Raw genomic sequence first — 20,700 nt, forward strand, 5'->3', positions numbered from 1 at the left:
ATTTTTCCTAATCCTCCTTCCCAGTTTAAATGGGGAAAGGCTTGCAAGTGTAGAAAAGACAAGGAACGGGGGTCTCTTCAAGCGTGATGTATATTCCCCACGTGATGCGGGGGTGGGGTGGTTCGGTAACTTCCCCACTCCTGGAGTTCAGCTCAGTCGCTCAGTCGTGTCTGACTCTTTGTGACCCCATGGACTGCAGCAGGCCAGGTTTCCCTGCCCATCACCAGCTCCCCGAGCTTGTTCAGACTCACATCAATCGAGGAGGTGATGCCATCCAACCATCTCATCCTCTGTCGTCCGCTTCTCCTCCTGCCTTCAGTCCTTCCCAGCATCAGGGTCTTTCCCAACGAGTCAGTTCTTCGCATCGGGTGGCCAAAGTACTGGAGCTTCAGCTTCAGCATCAGTCCTTCAGGACCGATTTCCTTTCGGATTGACAAAACATGGTCCACTGGAGAAGGGCGTGGCAAACCACTTCGGCATTCTTGCCTTGAGAACCCCATGTGAAAGTCGTTCAGGCATGTCTGACTCTGCGGCTCCATGGCTAAACAGTCCATGGACTTCTCCAGGCCAGAATGCTGGAATGGGTAACCTTTCCAGGGAACTACACCAGGGAAGTAGTTTAATCTTTATTTGTGGCATTCCACTGTGTGGAATCAAAATTGAATTATTTATTCTCCTTTTTATTTTATTTTTTAAATTCTATTTTTTTTGGTCTTTTTTGTATTTATTTCCTTTCTATATACTGTTTAAAAGAGATTTAGCATATCTTTATTACTTCCTTACAGTGAGGGAGCTCCAAACCTCGACCCAGAAGCAGGCCGTCGTCTGTGAATGGTTCAGCACCAGGTTCCCCACGAACGTGCGGTGCGCGACCTGCGGGGGTGGGCTGGGGAGGGCGGCCGCCTTTCCCCGCAGCACCTCGTGTCGTGTCTCCGTGTCTCGGGAGCAAGAACTTCGAGCGCTGGCCCCGTTCCCGCGGGCGGCAGGGTGCGCCACGCACACCAGGCCATGCCCGGAGGGCATTCTCCTTTTGATGGCCTGTTCTCCTTTCGATGGAATTTTGTTTTATTGATTTTTTTCCTATGTGTGTTATTGTAAATGAAACTGCTATTAGCTACCTGTAAAAAAAAAAAAAAAAAAAGCTCAATCTGGCTAAGGAAGCACCGCCTGTGTTAATAATAACTATTAACATATATATATATATATATACACACATATACACATGTATATAGCCTCTTATTTAGCCTCCTTGTACTTTCGAATTCCATCTTTATTGTATGTTGGAATAGTGTTGACTTACAAATGTTGTGTTAGTTTTGGGTGTACAGCAAAGTGGTCCTGTTATACTATGTAATATTCATTTTTTTTAGGTTCTTTCCCCATACAGGTTGTCACAGAATATTGAGTAGAGTTCCATGTGTTACACAATCGGTCCTTGTTGATATATACTTTATATACAGTAGCGTGTATATGTTAATCCCAAACTCCTAATTTCGCTCTCCCCTCCCACACCTTTCCTCTTTGGTAACCATAAGGTTGCTTTCTGTGAGTCTAATAATGACTACTGTTTGAATACCTGTTACGTACTGACGTTTTCCATGTATTATCTACTGCACGATACCCATTTTATAAAGGAGGAAATCGAAGCCCGGAGTTCGCTTCCCAAGATCTAGAGGTAGCAGGTGGCAGGGCCAGCGCCCGAGCCCCGTGAGTCTGACGCCATGTAGAAGTTTCTTCTGCTCCGTCGCTGGGGCCTCCAGAAACCTTTCTGCTTACTCGTTTCTGTTTTTGGCTGCTCTGGATCTCCACTGCTGTGCGGGCTCTCTAGCTGCGGTGCACAGGCTTCTTGGCGGCGCTTCTCTGGTTGCGGAGCTCGGCTCTAAGGTGCATGGGCTTCAGGAGTTTCGGCGTGTGGGCTCAGTAGTTGTCGCGCAGGGGCTTTGCTGTCCTGAGGCATGTGGAATCTTCCTCGACCAGGGATCGAACCCATGTCTCCTGCGTTGGCAGGCAGATTTTTAACCACTGGACCACCGGGGAAGTCCTGCAGAAATCTTAAGATCACACTCCCTGCTCCACTCTGAGCTCAGTCTTTGGAAATCTTTTAATCTTCTCTGCGGGGATTTTCATCCAAGGCGATTCATTTCCAGCATTGGCCACTTGTGTCCCTCCCCCAGAGATTCTGAGCTAACTGGTCTGGGGGACAGCTTGGGCACCAGACCCAGGATTATTCTGATGGGCTACAAGGCTGAGGGCCACTGGATTTGGGGAACCTGTGTGGTAATGATTTTGAAAGGATATGCCTCCATTTCCACTGAGCTTTGGCCAGATGAATTTTGTGCACAAGTTGCTGGACCTTTAAGATAAGGAAGAAATATATTTCCCTGCTAGGCCTAGGACTCTTGCACTGTAGGCTCCTGTTAGACAGATAAGAGGACCAAACCCGGGCTCCCAGCCAGCAATCCTAGGGTCAGACAGTGTTTAACCAGTTTAATTGTTGTGCGAACAAAATCTACCACTGCAGCACTTTGTAGAGTTTGATCTCAGAGGGGCCATTTCCCCTCCCATCCCTGCCTGGTGGCCTGAGCAGTAAAGACAGCTGATTAAGCATCCTTGCTTTCTCTCATCTGGCTCCTGTCTGACTCTCCAAAAGCAAGAGACAACTCTGCCCAAGAGCAGGCCAGGGGGATCTATGTCATTTAGGGAAATGGACAAGGAAGACATCAAAAGAGAATGGCAGGAGGGTGATTAGGAGCCACAGGGAGCAAATACCATGTGGCTGTTCCCTTGGGTTTCTCTATTGTTTGCAAAGCCCGTAATGTTAAGACACTCTGCCCATTGTGGGGACTGTGGAAAAGAAAAGCAAAATTTCAGCATTCAGCACTTAGTCCTTGTATTAACATTAACTGGGAGATAAAATTCACTTTCTCCTTTCCCCTTTCAGTGTCCACTTATGTAATAAAATCTTTTTTGATCACAGAATCTTTTAACCAGAAGCTTCAACCACCCAGAACAAAAAAAAAGCGTGGACTTGATTTTGTAGCAGAGGTTTAGGCCCTCATTTTGAGCCTCTTTACGTACATTTTATTTTCAACCCTTAAGAGCATATTTTAACTAGCATTTATTGGATCCCTACTATCTGCTGGCCCTAGACTAGCTGTTAGAGACTGATAGATGGTTCCAGTATCGTCTTCAAGTTCTACGGGGCCATGGTCTAGCTGCAAGCTACCCAGCTACAACTTAGCACAAGACGACTCGGACAGGCCAAGGAATCCAATAATGATGCTAATATTATTAATAATAAACCCAGTCAGAGCTAATAAGTCTGATTAGAGGGTTTCTACAATCTGTAGAGATAGCTTCAAGAAAATTAGAGATACCAAGACAACATTTCATGCAGAGATGGGCTCGATAAAGGACAGAAATAGTATGGACCTAATAGAAGCAGAAGATATTAAGAAGAGGTGGCAGGAATACACAGTAGAACTGTACAAAAACGATCTTCACGACCCAGATAATCACGATGGTGTGATCACTACCTAGAGCCAGACATCCTCGGATGTGAAGTCAAGTGGGCCTTAGAAAGCATCACTACGAACAAAGCTAGTGGAGGTGATGGAATTCCAGCGGAGCTGTTTCAAATCCTGGAAGATGATTCTGTGAAAGTGCTGCACTCAATATGCCAGCACATTTGGAAAAGGTCAGTTTTCATTCCAATCCCAAAGAAAGGCAATGCCGAAGAATGCTCAAACTACTGCACAATTGCACTCATCTCACATGCTAGTAAAGTAATGCTCAAAATTCTCCAAGCCAGGCTTCAGCAGCACAGGAATTGTGAACTTCCAGATGTTCAAGCTGATTTTAGAAAAGGCAGAGGAACCAGAGATCAAATTGCCAACATCTCCTGGATCATCAAAAAAGCAAGAGAGTTCCAGAAAAACATCTATTTCTGCTTTATTGACTATGCCAAAGCCTTTGACTGTGTGGATCACAATAAACTGTGGAAAATTCTGAGAGAGATGGGAATACCAGACCACCTGACCCGCCTCTTGAGAAATCTGTATGCAGGTCAGGAAGCAACAGTTAGAACTGGACATGGAACAACAGACTGGTTTCAAATAGGAAAAGGAGTCATCATGAGAAACGCTGGACTGGAAGAAACACAAGCTGGAATCAAGATTGCCGGGAGAAATATCAATCACCTCAGATATGCAGATGACACCACCTTGATGGCAGAAAATGAAGAGGAACTGAAAAGCCTCTTGATGAAAGTGAAAGAGGAGAGTGAAAAAGTTGGCTTAAAGCTCAACATTCAGAAAACGAAGACCATGGCACCCAGTCCCATCACTTCATGGCAAATAAATGGGGAAACAGTGGAAACAGTATCAGACTTTATTTTTGGGGGCTCCAAAATCACTGCAGATGGTGACTGCAGCCATGAAATTAAAAGACACTTACTCCTTGGAAGAAAAGTTATGACCAACCTAGACAGTATATTCAAAAGCAGAGACATTACTTTGCCAACTAAGGTCCGTCTAGCCAAGGCTATGGTTTTTCCTGTGGTCATGTGTGGATGTGAGAGTTGGACTGTGAAGAAGGCTGAGTGCTGAAGAATTGATGCTTTTGAACTGTGGTGTTGGAGAAGACACTTGAGAGTCCCTTGGACTGCAAGGAGATCCAACCAGTCCATTCTGAAGGAGATCAGCCCTGGGATTTCTTTGGAAGGAATGATGCTAAAGCTGAAACTCCAGTCCTTTGGCCACCTCATGTGAAGAGTTGACTCATTGGAAAAGACTCTGATGCTGGGAGGGATTGGGGGCAGGAGGAGAAGAGGACGACTGAGGATAAGATGACTGGATGGCATCACCGACTCGATGGACGTGAGTCTGAGTGTACTCTGGGAGTTGGTGATGGACAGGGAGGCCTGGCGTCCTGTGATTCATGGGGTCGCAAAGAGTCAGACACGACTGAGCGACTGAACTGAACTGAACGATCTGTAGCAGATGAGTCAGAAAATTCAAATGTGGGAAAGAATTGTTCCAGATAGTTGAAAACCTGAAGGCATAGGGAGAAACAAATTCAACAACTCAAAGAGCACAGTGGCCTGGGACCATGCGGTACAGGGCAAGCTGTCTTGTAAGCCTGTAGAGATGTCCCTGTTTTAATACAGAAGTAAGATGTTAGTATTAATAGCTATGATTTCTTGCTAGGTGCTGCACTGTGTGCTTCAGTATAGATTATTTTGTTAGTCGTCACTACAACGCTGAGCTAGATACCACTTCCCATTCAGCAGATGAAGCTCTGCAAGACCAAACAGCTTGCAAGGACCCTCAGCTGTTAGATGCGGAGTCAGAATTTGAACCCAGGTCTGTCTGTCTCCATTCCATTCCCAAAGTGATGTTCATAGTTACAAAGTCAAAGACACATAAGATTTGGCAGGGAAAATGTCTCATTCAATGCCCCTATTTCATTGAGGAGGAAGTCACTCAAAAATATGAAAATTATATTTCTATATATTTTATTGAGGTATAATTTAACATATTAATTTCATTGTGCAATATAATGATTCACAAAATGACAACCACAGTAATTCTGTCCCCATATAGTTTTTTTAAGAGCTATTCTCTTCAGTTTAGTTCAGTTCAGTCGCTCAGTCGTGTCCGACTCTTTGCGACCCCATGAATCGCAGGACGCCAGGCCTCCCTGTCCATCACCAACTCCCACTCCCGGAGTTCACTCAGATTCACATCCATCAAGTCAGTGATGCCATCCAGCCATCTCATCCTCGGTCGTCCCCTTCTCCTCCTGCCCCCAATCCCTCCCAGCATCAGAGTCTTTTCCAATGAGTCAACTCTTCACATGAGGTGGCCAAAGGACTGGAGTTTCAGCTTTAGCATCATTCCTTCCAAAGAAATCCCAGGGCTGATCTCCTTCAGAATGGACTCGTTGGATCTCCTTGCAGTCCAAGGGACTCTCAAGAGTCTTCTCCAACACCACAGTTCAAAAGCAGCAGTTCTTCAGCGCCCAGCCTTCTTCACGCAACATTTAAAAATGCAATATGGTATTATTAGCTATTGTCACCATGCTATAGGCTATAGCCCCATGACATTTATTTCTGAAATTTCTGTGTTTTGGCCTTCTTCACCCATTTTGCCCACTATGCACCTCTACCTCTAGTAATGACCAATCTATTCTCTGTATCTATCAACTTGGGCAGGTTTTTTGTTTTTAAAATTCTACATATAAGTAACATAAGTATCTGTCTTTCCCTGACATTTCATTTAACATAAGCCTTCTAGCACCATCCACGTTGCTGCAAATGCTAAGATCCATTCTTTCTTGTGGTCAAATAATACTCACTGTGTTGTGTATACACGTTTTTTTCTCTCTTTATCCAGTCATCCGCCAGCAGGCACATAAGTTGTTTCCATATCTTGGCTATTGTAAAAATATGCTTCAGTGAACACAGTGGTTTCATGTATAATTCCAAATTAATGTTTTTGTTTCCTTCAGATAAATACCTAGAGGTATCATATGGTAAGTTCTATTTTATCAGTAATTTTTTTTTAAGAATCTCCATATCGTTTTCCATAGTGGCTGCACTTATTTACTTTCCCACCAATAGTGCGCAAGGATTCCCTTTCCTCCACGTCCTCACCAACACTTGTTATTGCTTGTCTTTTTGATAATAGCCGTTTTAACAGGTGTGATGTGATATTTCACTGTGGTTTCGGTTTGTATTTCTGTGACGATTAGTCACGCTGAGATCTTTTTATGTCTTTGTCGGCCATCTGTATGTCTTCTTTAGAAAAACGTCTATTCAGACCCTCTGCCCATTTTTTAGGCATGCTGGTTTTGTCTTTTTGCTTTTGAGTTCTATGAGTTCTTGGTATATTTTAGACATTAAGCCCTTATCAGATATGTGATTTGCAAATATTTTCTCCTGAAAACTTATATACTCGGATTCTTTGCTTAAAAAGGCAAAAGACAAGTATAACATTTCATGAAGATTCCTATTAAATATCATCTTCATACCCCAGTCACATGTTGGGTTCCCTAGAATCAGAGTCTGAGCCCTGTGGCTTATTGCAGAAGCGCTGTTCAGAAAACCTGTATGGGCCTGAAGCAGGATAAAGGGGAAACGGCCATGCGAGACTGTGGTCCCAGGTACAGCTAAGCCTTGGCCTGATTCAGGGAGGATGGGTGGGACATGGAGACCTCTGGAGCACTATCAGTACCACAGAGGTGTCCCTTCCCCTCCTTGATGCCAAAGGGCTGGCTTCTTGATTTTCCAGATTAGTCTTTGGCTCTGGGCTATCCAGGTGGGTCTCACTGATCAGGAGAAGCAGACCCCATCAACTGAAGGCAACTCTCAGGAAAGAGTGGTACCCGTGAGTCTGACAGGAACCCACACAGCAGGGACGGGGCTCAGGGCAGAGCGGTCATTCACACAGACTCTGGACAAGTCCTCTGCTTCCCCCGCTAGAGCATCATTACAGCTCAGCTCCTAGTACAGGGTCTGGTACACAGTAAGCCCTTCATAAATGCCAACAAAATGACACCCTGTTAGGAAGGAAGTTGCTACCTCTCAAAGAGGTAAACTGAAGTTATCTGGAAAAAAGTTTCCAGTTGAATGAAGAATCACTGAGCATAAGGTCACACTGGCCCACAGGAGTAGGCAGGCAGAAAGACTCACTGAATACAGAACCACGACCTTCCCATTACCAGCAGGATTTGCCGAGAATGCAGATCTGTTCATCTAAGCAATACTTCTGCCTCCCCACTTTGGGAGAGCATATCACCTCAAAAAGAACCTTTTGATGGTTTCTCACAAGTGGAAGTATGTGCTGTCACTGAGAATTAATTGTAGAAAGCCTTGCCTAAGGAAATGCCCCAATTTTTCCTTTTTGCTACCAGAATTGGTATAAGCAAGAAAGATACTGGCAGGTGATTAGTGGTGTATTCCTTGCACATCTCCAAATGGCCTACTTTTGCAAGCAATATCCCACCTTTAAATAAAGCTGCTAGCAAATGCAGAAAACTGACTATGTTCTTTTGCCAAGTTGCAGTATTGGGCTTATAAGTGAAATATAGTAAGGCGGCCTCCAGCATCTATATAGCTGTTACTACTCTGATAACATAAAATCCCTTTACCCTGGGGTCTCATATACTGGGATGTATTTTCCACACTCACCAAAAATTAAGAAAGATACATGATATCATCTGACTTTTGAATATGGTAATGAGAATGGACACCAGATGTAGCAAGGGAGTGGATTAGTTTCAAAGCAGAAATCAAGAGATGCAAGGCATCAAGTGCGATGGGAGAGTCAGGGTCTATTTCACTAGGCCTCCATTGAGGAAAGTTAAAAAAAATCATAAGAGTTAGTGCAGTTTGACGCTAGACTATGCATATAAGTACCCCCACATCTCTGATGGACTCTGTTAGAGCCATCAGTGTTGACTCCAGCTTACCTGCTTGTTATCGGTGACGTATATCCTGCCTGTTCTGGCACATTCTGGTTGGGTTTCCACGGGCACACGGTGTGGAAAGTCAAGAGACTTACCCCGATACAGCTTGTCGTGGCCGCAGTGTGTTATTGAGGGGGTAGTGGGGCTGGGATGCACAGAAGAAAGGAAGCCAGATGATACATAGGGGTCACCTACACAGGGGGAGAAAGAGTCTGCAGGCAGAATTGAAACTGTAGATGTATTTTGTTTGGCTCACAGTTTCGAGGGTTTAAAATCTTTCTTAAATTAGTTGCCAATCTGAAGAATTCAGAGATTTCACCTAAATATCCAGAATTTTCACTCCTCTTGAAATACCGACTCACCTTCCTGCGTGGTGTGTCCTGGCTGGGCTGGGGAGCTGTTGCCCCCTCCGGGGCGATGTGCATTGAGCAAGTCACAGGACTCACTCATTCGCTTACACAATTTGCCTGGGCCCATGATGTTTGGGCTTCCCTTGGGGCTCAGATGGTAAAGCATCTGCCTGTCATGGAGGAGACCTGGGTTCAATCCCTGGGTCAGGAAGATCCCCTAGAGAAGGAAATGGCGACCCACTCCAGTATTCTTGCCTGGAGAATCCTATGGACAGAGGACCCTGGTGGGCTACAGTTCATGGGGTCACAAAGAGTCCGACACGACTGAGTGACTTCACTTTCTTTCTCTCTATGGATGTTTGAGTTTGAGACCCCTGATGTTGCGAACAAATGTTATGAATAATCGCTTCATTTCTTTTTTATTTTTTAAAACTGTGGCAAATATACATAACACATAGCTTCCCTGGTGGCTCAGACAGTAAAGAATCTGTCGGCAATGTGGGAGACCCAGGTTCGATCCATGGGTTGGGATGATTCCCTGGAGACGGGAAGACAACTCATTCTGGTACTCTTGCCTGGAGAATCCCATGGACAGAGGAGCCTGGTGGGCTACAGTCCATGGGATTACAAAGAGTCAGACACGACTGAGCAATTAACACTTTCATACATAACACAAAAAGTACCACTTTAACCATTTTTAGCTATGCAGTTCAGTGATCCTAAATACTGCTGTGCGACCATCACTCCCATCCATTTCTGAAACTTCTCTTATCTTCCCAAACTAAAACTTGGAAGCCATCAACCAACAGCTCTCCACTCCGCCACCCCTCAGAAACTGGCAACCACCATTCTGCATTTGGTCTCTATGAGTCTGACTATTCTAGGTAATCATCAAAGCGGAATCATACAGCACTCGCCCTTTTGTGGTTGGACTATTTTACTTAGCACTCTGTCTTTAAGGTTCATCAATGTAGTTTCCAATTCAGAAATATAGTGCTCATTTTACAGAGGCAACTGAGGTTCCAGGCAAGCATTCCATGCCCACAGGGGCATGGTGAGATTGGAATCTGGATGCCCTGAGTTCCATCTCAGCACCATCCCCCGTGTCATCCCCTTTGGGCCAGTTTCAACGTTCCAGCAGCATCAGGAAGAAAGACATGCTCCTCCTGCAGCAGAGCCCCCCTGACTCAGGCAGGCTGTGAACGTGCCCTTCTTGCTCGCCCCACCCCAGTCTTGGGGAAAGCAGAACTGCGCTCTGATCAGAACAGTAGTAGACGTCAGTGACCCATATTCCCCGAGAGGCCAACAAACCCTAGTGGCAACCACAGCAAAGCAAATTCATCCTGTCCCCTCAGCGTATTTTTAGCTAATCCCTCAGCTCCAAAGAGAATTTAACAATGGCTCTCTAGGAACTGGAGTTGTCATAGCGTTCTCCCGTTGTCAGGAGACAGCGAGGCACCCTCGTCCACGCCTGCGGCGTACCTAGAATAGCCCCTTCTGGCTCTCCAGGGAGAGATTCATTAGGCAGGGTTGTGTTTAGGTTACACCCACCCAGGAGCACTTGTGTGGGAGCCATCGTTTTTCAGTGAACGTGAACCAGCGCTGGGTGCTGTGTGTCTGCAACACCTCTGCGTATTTCTTCCTGCTCTGCGCTCACCTACTTTGCCAGCAGGAAAGGGGCAGGAAGCTGTCTGTGTGCAACGACGGGAAGATGCCCCGATGGCACTTGCTTTGGCTTCCACGTCCCTTCTTCCTGGGTGCATTTCTTCTGGAGCAAGCTTGCTCAAAGTTAGCGTGGCTTCACACAAGCTAATTGCCTTCTCTCATGTTCTGCCATCCAAGATTCTAGGGGAAATCTTCCTCAGAATCAAATGCTAAATTGGTTTGGCACTTTCTTATTTTAGTCTTGAGATTATTTCTTGATTTGGAAAAGAGTAACGTTTAATTTTACTTCAGAGATGAGCCTCTTCATGTTACTCTAATCAGCAAGGCTTTTCTTGGCTGGGGGGTAGTGGTGGGGTTTGAGGACAGAAGGAAAGTGTGTGTGGGGGAAGCAAAAAGAAAGACCTCCCAAACAGCAATAATCCTATTTCTTGCATGTTAGAATTATTATCAATACCCTAAATATGAATAATGTGGTCTAGCACGTCTTTATTTATGACTGTGGCAATGAATATAACTTGGTGCTTAACCAATTATTTTTAAGAGGTGGGAGCACAGTATTTCTTTGAATGTTGAAAGCCAGAAATAGAACCTTTAAGAATTTCTTCCATCTGCCAGCCTGAACGTTGGCTGCATAGAGATTTCAACACCACACGTCATAGAATAGGACTTGTTGCCCCATATGCAGAACACATGCCCACAAAATCCAACCCCCCTTGGGACATGAAATGAGCTGAATCTTGTGTCGCGAGCCAGTGCTCCCCTTAACTGCTTGGTGATCAGAGGGAGAACAGTCACTCTGGGTGGCACCCAGGTCTCACCCAGAGGTAAGTGACATTTAACCCATGTCCCTGCCCATGAGCACTACCCATGCCCAGGAAGGACAGACTGCTCAGGAATAAACACGCATAATGATGCCTTTCAGCAGCAGTTTGCTCATTTTAGGAACTTCGCACAGGGATAAGTAGGAGGTGAAATCTAGGGTATCGGTTTTGTCGTTTCAAATGTCTGTTTGGGTTGGAAATGGCTTGAAAAGGAAGTGGGCTTGTTCTGGATGAGTCAGGATTTTTAAGAAGAGATCCAGAGACGATTAAGATACAGTCCCCAACCCAAAGAGCTCCAAGATTTGTAGGAGAGGCAGACAGGTAGTTGGAACTGGGAAAATAAAACACCCTGATGTCTTGGAGTTTGCCCTTGATGAGAGAATAAATCTCTACACCAATTCCTTTCCTATCAGTGAGACTAGTGGTGTGGCGGGGGAGGGGGGGGGTGGGCTCTGCCTGGAAATTCAATTTGACCTAAAGTCAAGACAATCTCAGTGTCATGCTTCTGCCGCGGTGGTGCGGAGCTGAGGGTGGGGTGCGGCAGGTAGATGACTTGGAGTTGGGAAGGGCACCAAAGTAAGGCCCAGTTCTTTCCTCTCCGCATTTCAGATTCCACATCATGTCTACGCGTTCAGAAAAGCCCACTACGCACACAGCCTTCCCTGCACCAGCTCCGTGAGGTCAGTTTGGTGGCAACAGTTTCCTGGAGACAGAGGACAGTGGTTTTGGGAGGACACAGCTCCCCTCCATATACGCACTCTCCCCGGATCGCCAGGGAAAGGGGAGCCTTACAGAGGCGATCGTGAAGCACTTGGGTCACATCATGAAGATTCACAGGCAGTGGGTGTCCGTTCTCTCCGCAGAGGGGTTTCAGCGGCCCCGCCACCCCTACCCTATTTGCCTGGTCAGTTGCAGCAGCTCCTTCCGCGCCTCCAGGGAGTTCCATGAAAGTGCCTCGTGTCTGCGCGCCAACAGCAGGGAGCGCCCCCTGGCCTCCCCGCTCCTGCCCCCGCTCCTGCAGCCTTGCGGGGCGCGGTGCCCTCGCCAAGGGCGACACAGGAAGTGCATGTCAGCGTGCGCCCCCCTCCCACCGAGGCAGGGCTTCCTGCTCCTGCCCCTGCCGGGGCCCAGCACCCTGCTAACTGCCCTGTGTGCCCGAAGTCTCTCAGGGGCCTGGGCAAGGGGCTCCTTCAGTCTGATGCCTCTTTAGAAGCCTTTCTCTACCCAGTTCTCAGGCGAAGCCATGGAAGCGATGGAAACTGCCGAGGAAGACAGGGAGGCAGGGATAATTCGTTCCTAGGTCCTCTTCTGCGTTAGCCACGGGATTAAAGACCTTAATACGGTTCCGAGACTCGCTATGATCCGAACTCTGCCTTCCTTTCCAGCCCATTCCTCACCACCCCCTTCAGTCTCATGGCGCTGCTCGCCTGCCCTGCTCACCTACCCGTCTCTAGAAACAGTGTCCTCCGCCTGGACACGGTCCTCTCACCTTTAGCCTCACCCACGTTCCTCCCACTTCTGTTGATCGAATCCTACTCTTGCTGGGTTCAACTACGATACCACTTGCTCCAGGAAGCTACCGGGGTCTACTCCTAACACTGGAGAAAGGCGCCCTCTTCTGTACTCCCTATCCTCCCGTCAAAAGCAGGTCAGTTAACACTGCAGTGTCTGTTGGCATCTCCTTCTCCCCTACCAGCCCCTTAAGAGTAGGGCTGTATCTTACACTGATTTTATTTGCCTTTCTATTGAGAGGGTGCAGGAGATGATAAATTATTGGATGGATGAATAGTGACGCATTTCCTGAGATCAAACTTGCCCCCCCCCACACCCCGAGTCTCTTCCTTTAAGACGTGTTTTTCCAAGGAGGAGGGATTGGGGGCAGGAGGAGAAGGGGACGACAGAGGGTGAGATGGCTGGATGCATCACTGACTCGATGGACGTGAGTCTGAGTGAACTCCAGGAGTTGGTGATGGACAGGGAGGCCTGGCGTGCTGCGATTCATGGAGTTGCAAAGAGTCGGACACGACACAACTGAGCGACTGAACTGAACTGAGCCAGTCCCCAGCGTGCACAGGCCCCTGATGGACCCACCCTGCTGGTCTTCTGGCTTGACGCTTAGGGTCAGCCTGGCTGAGGCTTGAGCTAGGTTTCCTCCTACATATGTACCTGATGCTCATGAACCACAGCAGTGCATCTCAAACTTTACTGTGTGTAGGAATCTTGGGATCCTGTTAAAATGCAAATTCCAGCTTGGTAGTTTGGGGTAGGGCCTGAGCTGCCAATGCTGCCGTTTGGAGACTGTACTTTGAGTGGTGAGGCCCTAATTAGAGGTCTTGTTCAGTCTCCAGAGACTGATTCCAGGATTCTAATTTACAGGAAATAATTGGCAAAGATTCAAAATACTGAAGAAGGCTTTCTAGGAGAGATTTGTTTATTATGCTTTATCTTATTGACAACTAAACAAGTGGCCGTCACTGTAGGTTGCTTTCTCCTGTTCTTATGCTCAGTCCTCTACACCCGTGTCTAACAGAGGCTGCTAAATTTCGAATGCCCACTCTCCTAGCCTCCCTTACTGTTCTGCATGCTAAGTCGCTTCAGTCATGTCTAACTCTTTGAGACCCTATGGACCATAGCCCGCCAGGCTCCTCTGTCCATTGGATTCTCCAGGCAGGAATACTGGAGTGGATTGCTCTCCTCCAGGGGATCTTCCTGACCCAGGGATCGAACCTGTGTCTTCTGGGTCTCCTTTAATGGCAGGCGGATTCTTTATCACTGAGCTACCTGGGAAGCCTTACTGTTAACACAAACTGGGGATAGGAGGTGGTGAGTTCCTAAGTTCTGCCTTAAAATACTAATGAAACGGGCTGAGTTTCAGAAGTAATTTCAGGAGTTTAAAGACAGCAGGCCAATATCTTTGCGATTCTCTTAGCCTTCCTCTTATGCTTTTTAACTTGTAGTCACAAAATAGCTGCTGATGCTTAATAAGATCAAGCATCTCTAAATATCACCAAATATCTAGTCAGTTTCAAATTTTCATGATCGTAATTTTTTCTACAGTTGGTTTAGAGTCAGGATCATATTACATTTGGTTATTTTTAATAGTATTATATGCTTTAAGCTCCAAATTTCTTTTTAAGAGATAAAAATAAATCCCTGTTTGTTTAAGCCAGCTTCACTGAGTTTTATGTTCCTTACAGCCAAAATGTAATACAGTATACATTTTTTAAAATTAAAACTTTCCTGAATTAACACAAATCAACACACTCTGCTTATAGAAATCTTTAAAAAACATGGAATAGTAGAAATAAAGAAAATCAGAGTCCCATTGTTGAAGTACTATTAACATTTTGGTATATTTCTTCCAGTGTTGTTTGTTTAGCTGTGATAATACAATAGTAATGAATCTGCATCATTTTTGCTTACCGTTAAAAAGAAGCATTTTAGGGGTGATGAAAATATTCTAGAATTGATTGTGGTAATGGTTGTATACCTATGCATATTCTAAAATATGAATAGGTGATGGTTGTTCAACTACGCATACTCTAAAAATCATTAAATTGTACACGTTAGGTGAACTGTATGACATGTAAATTGTATCTCAATAAAGCTGCTTAAAATTTTTTAAATAAGCATTTTCCGTTATGATAAACTTTTTAATATTTTTAATTCTTATACAGTCATCTATTGAGAGGCGAAATCAACGTCAACTTATTCCGCCTTTCCCCTATTGTCGGATGTTCGAGTTGGCTCTACCGTTTGACTGCCATGAAAATTGCTGCGGCTAACCCCTTGGTACTTAAGACTTCTCTCGGTCTAGAAGTAGCTCTTCCCAGAAGCTGAACTATTATGCCAAAGTGTAACAATGCCTAAGCATTTATTGAACATTTACTGAGGGCTTCTACCAGTTGGCTGTGGACAACAATAAGCATTATATCAATACTTTCTATGTGCAATTTCTTCACATTCTTCATCCACCCTAAGAGTTTCAGTTCAGTTCAGTTCAGTCGCTCAGTCGTGTCTGACTGTTTGTGACCCCATGGATTGCAGCAGTCCAGGCTTCCCTGTCCATCAGCAGCTCCTGGAACTTGCTCAAACTTGTGTCCACTGAGTCGGTGATGCCATCCAACCATCTCATCCTCTGTCACCCTAAGCATCTGTTTTATCCCTGTTTTCAGAAGTTGAACTGAAGCTCAGAGAAGACAACTACCTCCCCCCTAAAGCTCACAAAGCCAGTGAACAGAGGAGCTCAGGTGCTTGCCCAGCCCTGCCCACCCCCAGGGCCGTGATCACTACACTCCTCACCAGGTCCTAATCTTTTCAGACCTTTCTAAGCTCAATGGTGAAGATGTAATCTTGTTCTGAGTGATTTTCTTTTCATTGCTGGTGATGTTGGCTGGTTCTTTGGGTTTGCCAAAGCAGATACGTTCCCTTTTTTGTTCATCACCTGTTGTGGCCTTTCCCATAGTTGACTACCCAATTTGAAGAATGAAGAAAATGTGATCCATGGCTTATCACCATCATTAAAAGGAACAACTCCAGGCACAGTTTCCTTCTTAGGGGTCTGCACAAACGTGAAAGTACTTTTAATGATGGCCAACCTGACTCGGGGAACTTCCTACTATCAAGCTCTTTGACATAAATGCCTGGCTCACTCCCTCATCGCTTCCACCTGTCTGGAGCCTGGCCTCAGACCCTTCAGCTCAGCACAGGGCAAGGGAAGACTACCCGGCTGTGGGGCTGGGTCTCTACCTTGAGAGTAGCCTCTGCTCCCTCCTGAAGCAGAGGGCTCGGAGCTCAGGCACGTGCTCACCACCCTGCTTCTAAAGCACTTAACCAAAGAGTGACTTGTTTTCCATAGTTATGTAGACAAATATCACGATAATGAAGATGCCAAGCACAGCGAGCATCAAGCGCATTGGAAACGCTTCCAGGCTCCTGTCTCCAGCTCCCCTGTTCACTCTGCAGCAGGCTTTCTCTCTGAGGCTCCTCAGTGCTTTGCATCTGATGTCTGATACTCTTGCAGCACGTCTGTGAAAACAGTAGTGGCCTTTAGGGTTGTGTACAACTGCTACTCGAGGACCCCTTAAAATGTGCGGGGCTTCAGGCCCAAGGGAGCAACCGTAGTGAGACTTCAGGAAGCAACCCTCTGCTCATTTAAAACCTAGGCTAATTTCAAAGAGGACTAGTAACAGGATATCACCAAGGTGTGAAGTCTCTGAAATCCCACGGAACGTGTGTTCATCACCCTGTGTGTGGCATCTTCCAATGGTGGTGCAGGGCCAGGCTCAGGGCCTTACAGCGCCCCAGTGCCCACTGGGGATGGGCACCCACTGAGGGGGCATCTTTACATTGGCCCTCTCCCTTTCCTCCACAGGTATAAGCACTGATTTTTCAGGGAGGAGATGGGAACTACTTTTGAAATCTGCTTATGTTACATTGCCAAAGGAAAGAGGGGAATTTCTGATTTGCTAGTCAAATCCTGGCAATCGGCCAAAATTTATTCAGAAGTTAGGAAGTATACCAGAAGGCTTTACTGTTTTGACCCATAAAACATCCTGTTTTGAGCTCTTATTTCAACTCCTTGCTCTTTTTTTTTTCTTTTCTTTTCCCTTCCCCACCAATAGGAATAAAGGTTTCTGAATGACTACCAATGTTTCTAAATGACTTGGGTTCTGGTTCTATGATTTATGCTATCCTCCTCAGCTTCTCCGGCCCATTTCCTTCTCTCTAAATATGAGTAGTGAAGTGCAGAGTCTGTAAGGCTCCTTAGACTTCAAAATTGTGAGAGATCACCAATCGTTCTCCTTTCTCAACACATTCCTTTCAGACTCAAACCCTTCACAAAATCTGAATAATGAGTTTTTTTTCCAGGAGTTGCATAAGACTCATATCTTATGTACATACATATCTTCTCATATGTTAAGAAAAGCATTACCTTCTTCCCTTAGTACGGTTAGAATCCGAGCAGATTTCTACAGCTTTTGGTTTACTGGTGGAAGTCTTGCATCTCTAATGAACAGAAAAAAATATATCAAAAATTTATAGTTTCCAATATTTTATACAAAGAATTTTTTTTCTAGGAAAAGTCATGTAATCTGAGAACTGATAAGTTTTTGGTGTATCAAGTAGTTTGTGTGTGTGTGTGTGTGTGTGTGTGCTCAGCCACTTAGTCGTGTCTGACTCTTTGCAACACCATGGACTGTAGCCCGCACCAGGCTCCTCTGTCCATGAAATTTTCCAGGCAAGAACGCTGGAGCAGGTTGCCATTTCCTGCCCCAAGGGATCTTCCTGACCCAGGGATTGAGTCCACGCTTCTTGCATCTCCTGCATTGCCAGGTGGATTCTTTACCCCTGTGCCACCTGGGAAGCCCATTGGGTAGTTTGGTACCTCATAACACAAACTTTAAGTTAACCTTCCTTTGCTCAACAGTTAGTAAAAACATCCAAGCTCTGTAGTGTAATATGTTTCTGCAGTGACTCAGCACAAACAGCAGACGTGCCGGTGATGAGGGTCCGGTGATGCCAGAAGCACGCTGTTCCTAAATGCCAGCTCTTTCTTTTCTCTCTTATTTGTATTTCTATATTGCTTGAAACTTTTTTTAATGAGCCCGCATCATTTTTATACAAAGAATAAAGTTATTTTAAAAGACCAGTTGGCAAAGAACATGGATTAGAAAATAATTTAGGAAAGTGAAAATGTTCTGTAAGAGGGGTAGGAGAGATAATCATAGCATTTCTGTTTTTTCCTTTTTCCCCCAAATTTCTTTCATACTGGTATATTTCTGATAAGGTCAAAAGGCCCTTTAGGCCTTGGTCCCCTCTCTGTGAAATAGAGTTGTAAAGATTAAATGATTTAAACTGTATGAAGTGATGAAAAGCTCTGGCACATGGGAAGCATTCAGCAAACATTAGTCATAATGATTGCGAGAATGATAACTTATTAATTTCATGCTGCCGTTTCTCCTCATATGTCTGGTTTTCCTTGACTGTTCATTCATACTTAAGATTCAGGCCTCATCATCCTCAAATGTCTGCAGGGTCCAGGGGGTGAGGCCCAGGAAGGTGAAGACGGTGTCAGGTGGTGTCGCTGACCGCCGTTTATCAAGTTCTATTTCTCGTGAATGCACTGAGCCGCCTCGACCACCCTGCCCTCCTTTGTAGACACTCATTGCTCCATGTTAGAGAGCGTATGTTTGAGGCACAGAAAGGCTAAGTTGTCTCAGGTCACTCAGTATTATCAATGGAACTCTACACCAGACTCCTCTTTTCCCTCCTACAAGAAGTCTTCTCCACTGCTCTTATCCACTCAGATCACTCATCTGGTCTATATTTCTTGGACCCTCATATACGTATTCTATACCTGACTTTATTGACCTGAAGTTTTATTTATTTGTTCAACAAACTTTCTACTGTTCTGCTGAGTATCAGTCCCCATGCTGGCAGTGAGGATTTTCAAAGGGACCACCACACCATCCTTGTCCTAAACAGCTGATCACTGAGTGTGGGGATTTTGTGTGTATTCTTCACTGACTTCCTTCTCCCTAGTCAGACCATCTGTTGGATCTCACAGAGCTGTCTTCTATTTCTCTCCCCACCCCCCGCCCAGTTTTATTGAAATAATTGACATACATTGCTGTATAGATTTAAAGTGTACAGCAGGATGGCTTGATTTTCTATTTCTCTTTAATCAAGCCATATTATCTTTCACCGAGGGTGGATATTTGTCCCCCTCCCAGGAGCCCAGCACCCCTGAACACAACAGGAGCCTCTGATAGCTGCCGTGCCGCTAGAGGCCTCAGGAGGCTGTTGGCTGAGGGTCAGGGGGTCAGGCGCCAAGAGCAAGATGAGACTTGCCTCAGACAGGGGAGGACTCAGCCGCACCTGCACAGAGCAAACAGAACAAGATCCAGAAGGGAAGTCCAAAGGAGGCGTTCTGAGAGCGGGAGTGAGATGGACTGACTCGAGGGTGATGGGGGGCGGGCAGGAGAGGGAGGCACTGGGCACTCGTGTGAGTCAGAATGAGCAGGAGGCAGGAGAGCCGTGGTCTCAGCAAGTGTGTCGTCAGGACACCCAACAGAACACACAGCTTAGGGACTGGACAGCCACCTTCAGGCGGTGCTGTGTCAGCAGGCGTGATGGCCTCAGCCCAGTGTGGGGTGGGGAGGGCCTGGCCTGCTCTAGGACCGTCTATTGGGGGTCACCCACTCCCGGCAGAGACCACCAACGGTGAGGCAGTTGTGGCCGCCACCATTCCTCTCTACCCACTCTAACCCCACCTTCTTAAACAAGATGCTCTCAGCAGTGGTTTAGTGGTATCAGGAGCTGTGCTTGGCGCAAGAGTTCCACGCCTGAGGGAGCACTGTTCCCAGCGAGGACATCACTGCAGAAAGGGTTATGTACCTGCACTATATCAATTTCCTGGAGGAAGAAAGCAATGCTCTGGAGGGAGAAGGACTTTGAAAACTCCCACATGTGCGGGCTGCGGGGGCCTGCTCACCAAGAGACACGCAAACAATTTCCAAGGGGGTTGGAAAAACCTTTTATAAGCACATTCTTTTCTTTAAACCTTTTTTAATTACAGAAGTTTCAAACATATACAAAAGTAGACAGTCGTATAATGAACCTCTGTGTACCCATCATGTGCAATTTCTTTTCAATTCTCTTACATTTAAAAATAGATATGCTAAGTAAAGCATTGGGGTAGAAATCTGTTGCAAAATCAAATTATAGGATTTCACGGTTCTCAGGCAATCTCATATTCCCCTCCTATCTTTCCTCTTGTCGTAGGAGGTGTAGGTCTTTGATTTCCTTTTCTTCTATAATGTCTTGCCCTTACTTGTATTCCTAGAGTTCTCCTACAGTATGCAAAAGGTGAACGTTTTGATTTTCAAAAAAAGAGTAATTACGCTTATCCACATGACTCTGCAGCCATCAGTAATAATAATAAAGACTGTATAACAGGGAAAGAGTTATCAGCTAATGTTAAACACAGTAAAGTACAAAATGCTATGTGCTCATTGACGACAGCTGTGTAAATACATACTGGATGTGCAGATAAACAGAAACTGGAGGGAAATTGAAAACATTAAATCAGGTTTTGCATGTTTGTAGTTGATTTATTTTTTATCTTTGAACAATTCCTTTAATGTTGCTGTAATATGATTTTCACTGTAAACACCATTTACAATGGAACTAAAAAATATTGGTGCTCATTAAAGCCATGGCTTAGTGAGGGTAAATGGCACCCATGGGGAAATGGAATATCTCTGCTCCTTTCTCCCTATGCCCGGAGCTAGATTCTGCAAAGGCAGCTGCTTTTGCAGAGCATTTGCCGCTGATATTGAGGGAATGCGTGACCTCCTCTGCTGCCCCACCCTCTTCTGTACACCCTTAGC

The sequence above is a fragment of the Ovis aries genome, chromosome 12 (assembly GCF_016772045.2).
Source record: "Ovis aries strain OAR_USU_Benz2616 breed Rambouillet chromosome 12, ARS-UI_Ramb_v3.0, whole genome shotgun sequence".
NCBI lineage: Eukaryota > Metazoa > Chordata > Mammalia > Artiodactyla > Bovidae > Ovis > Ovis aries.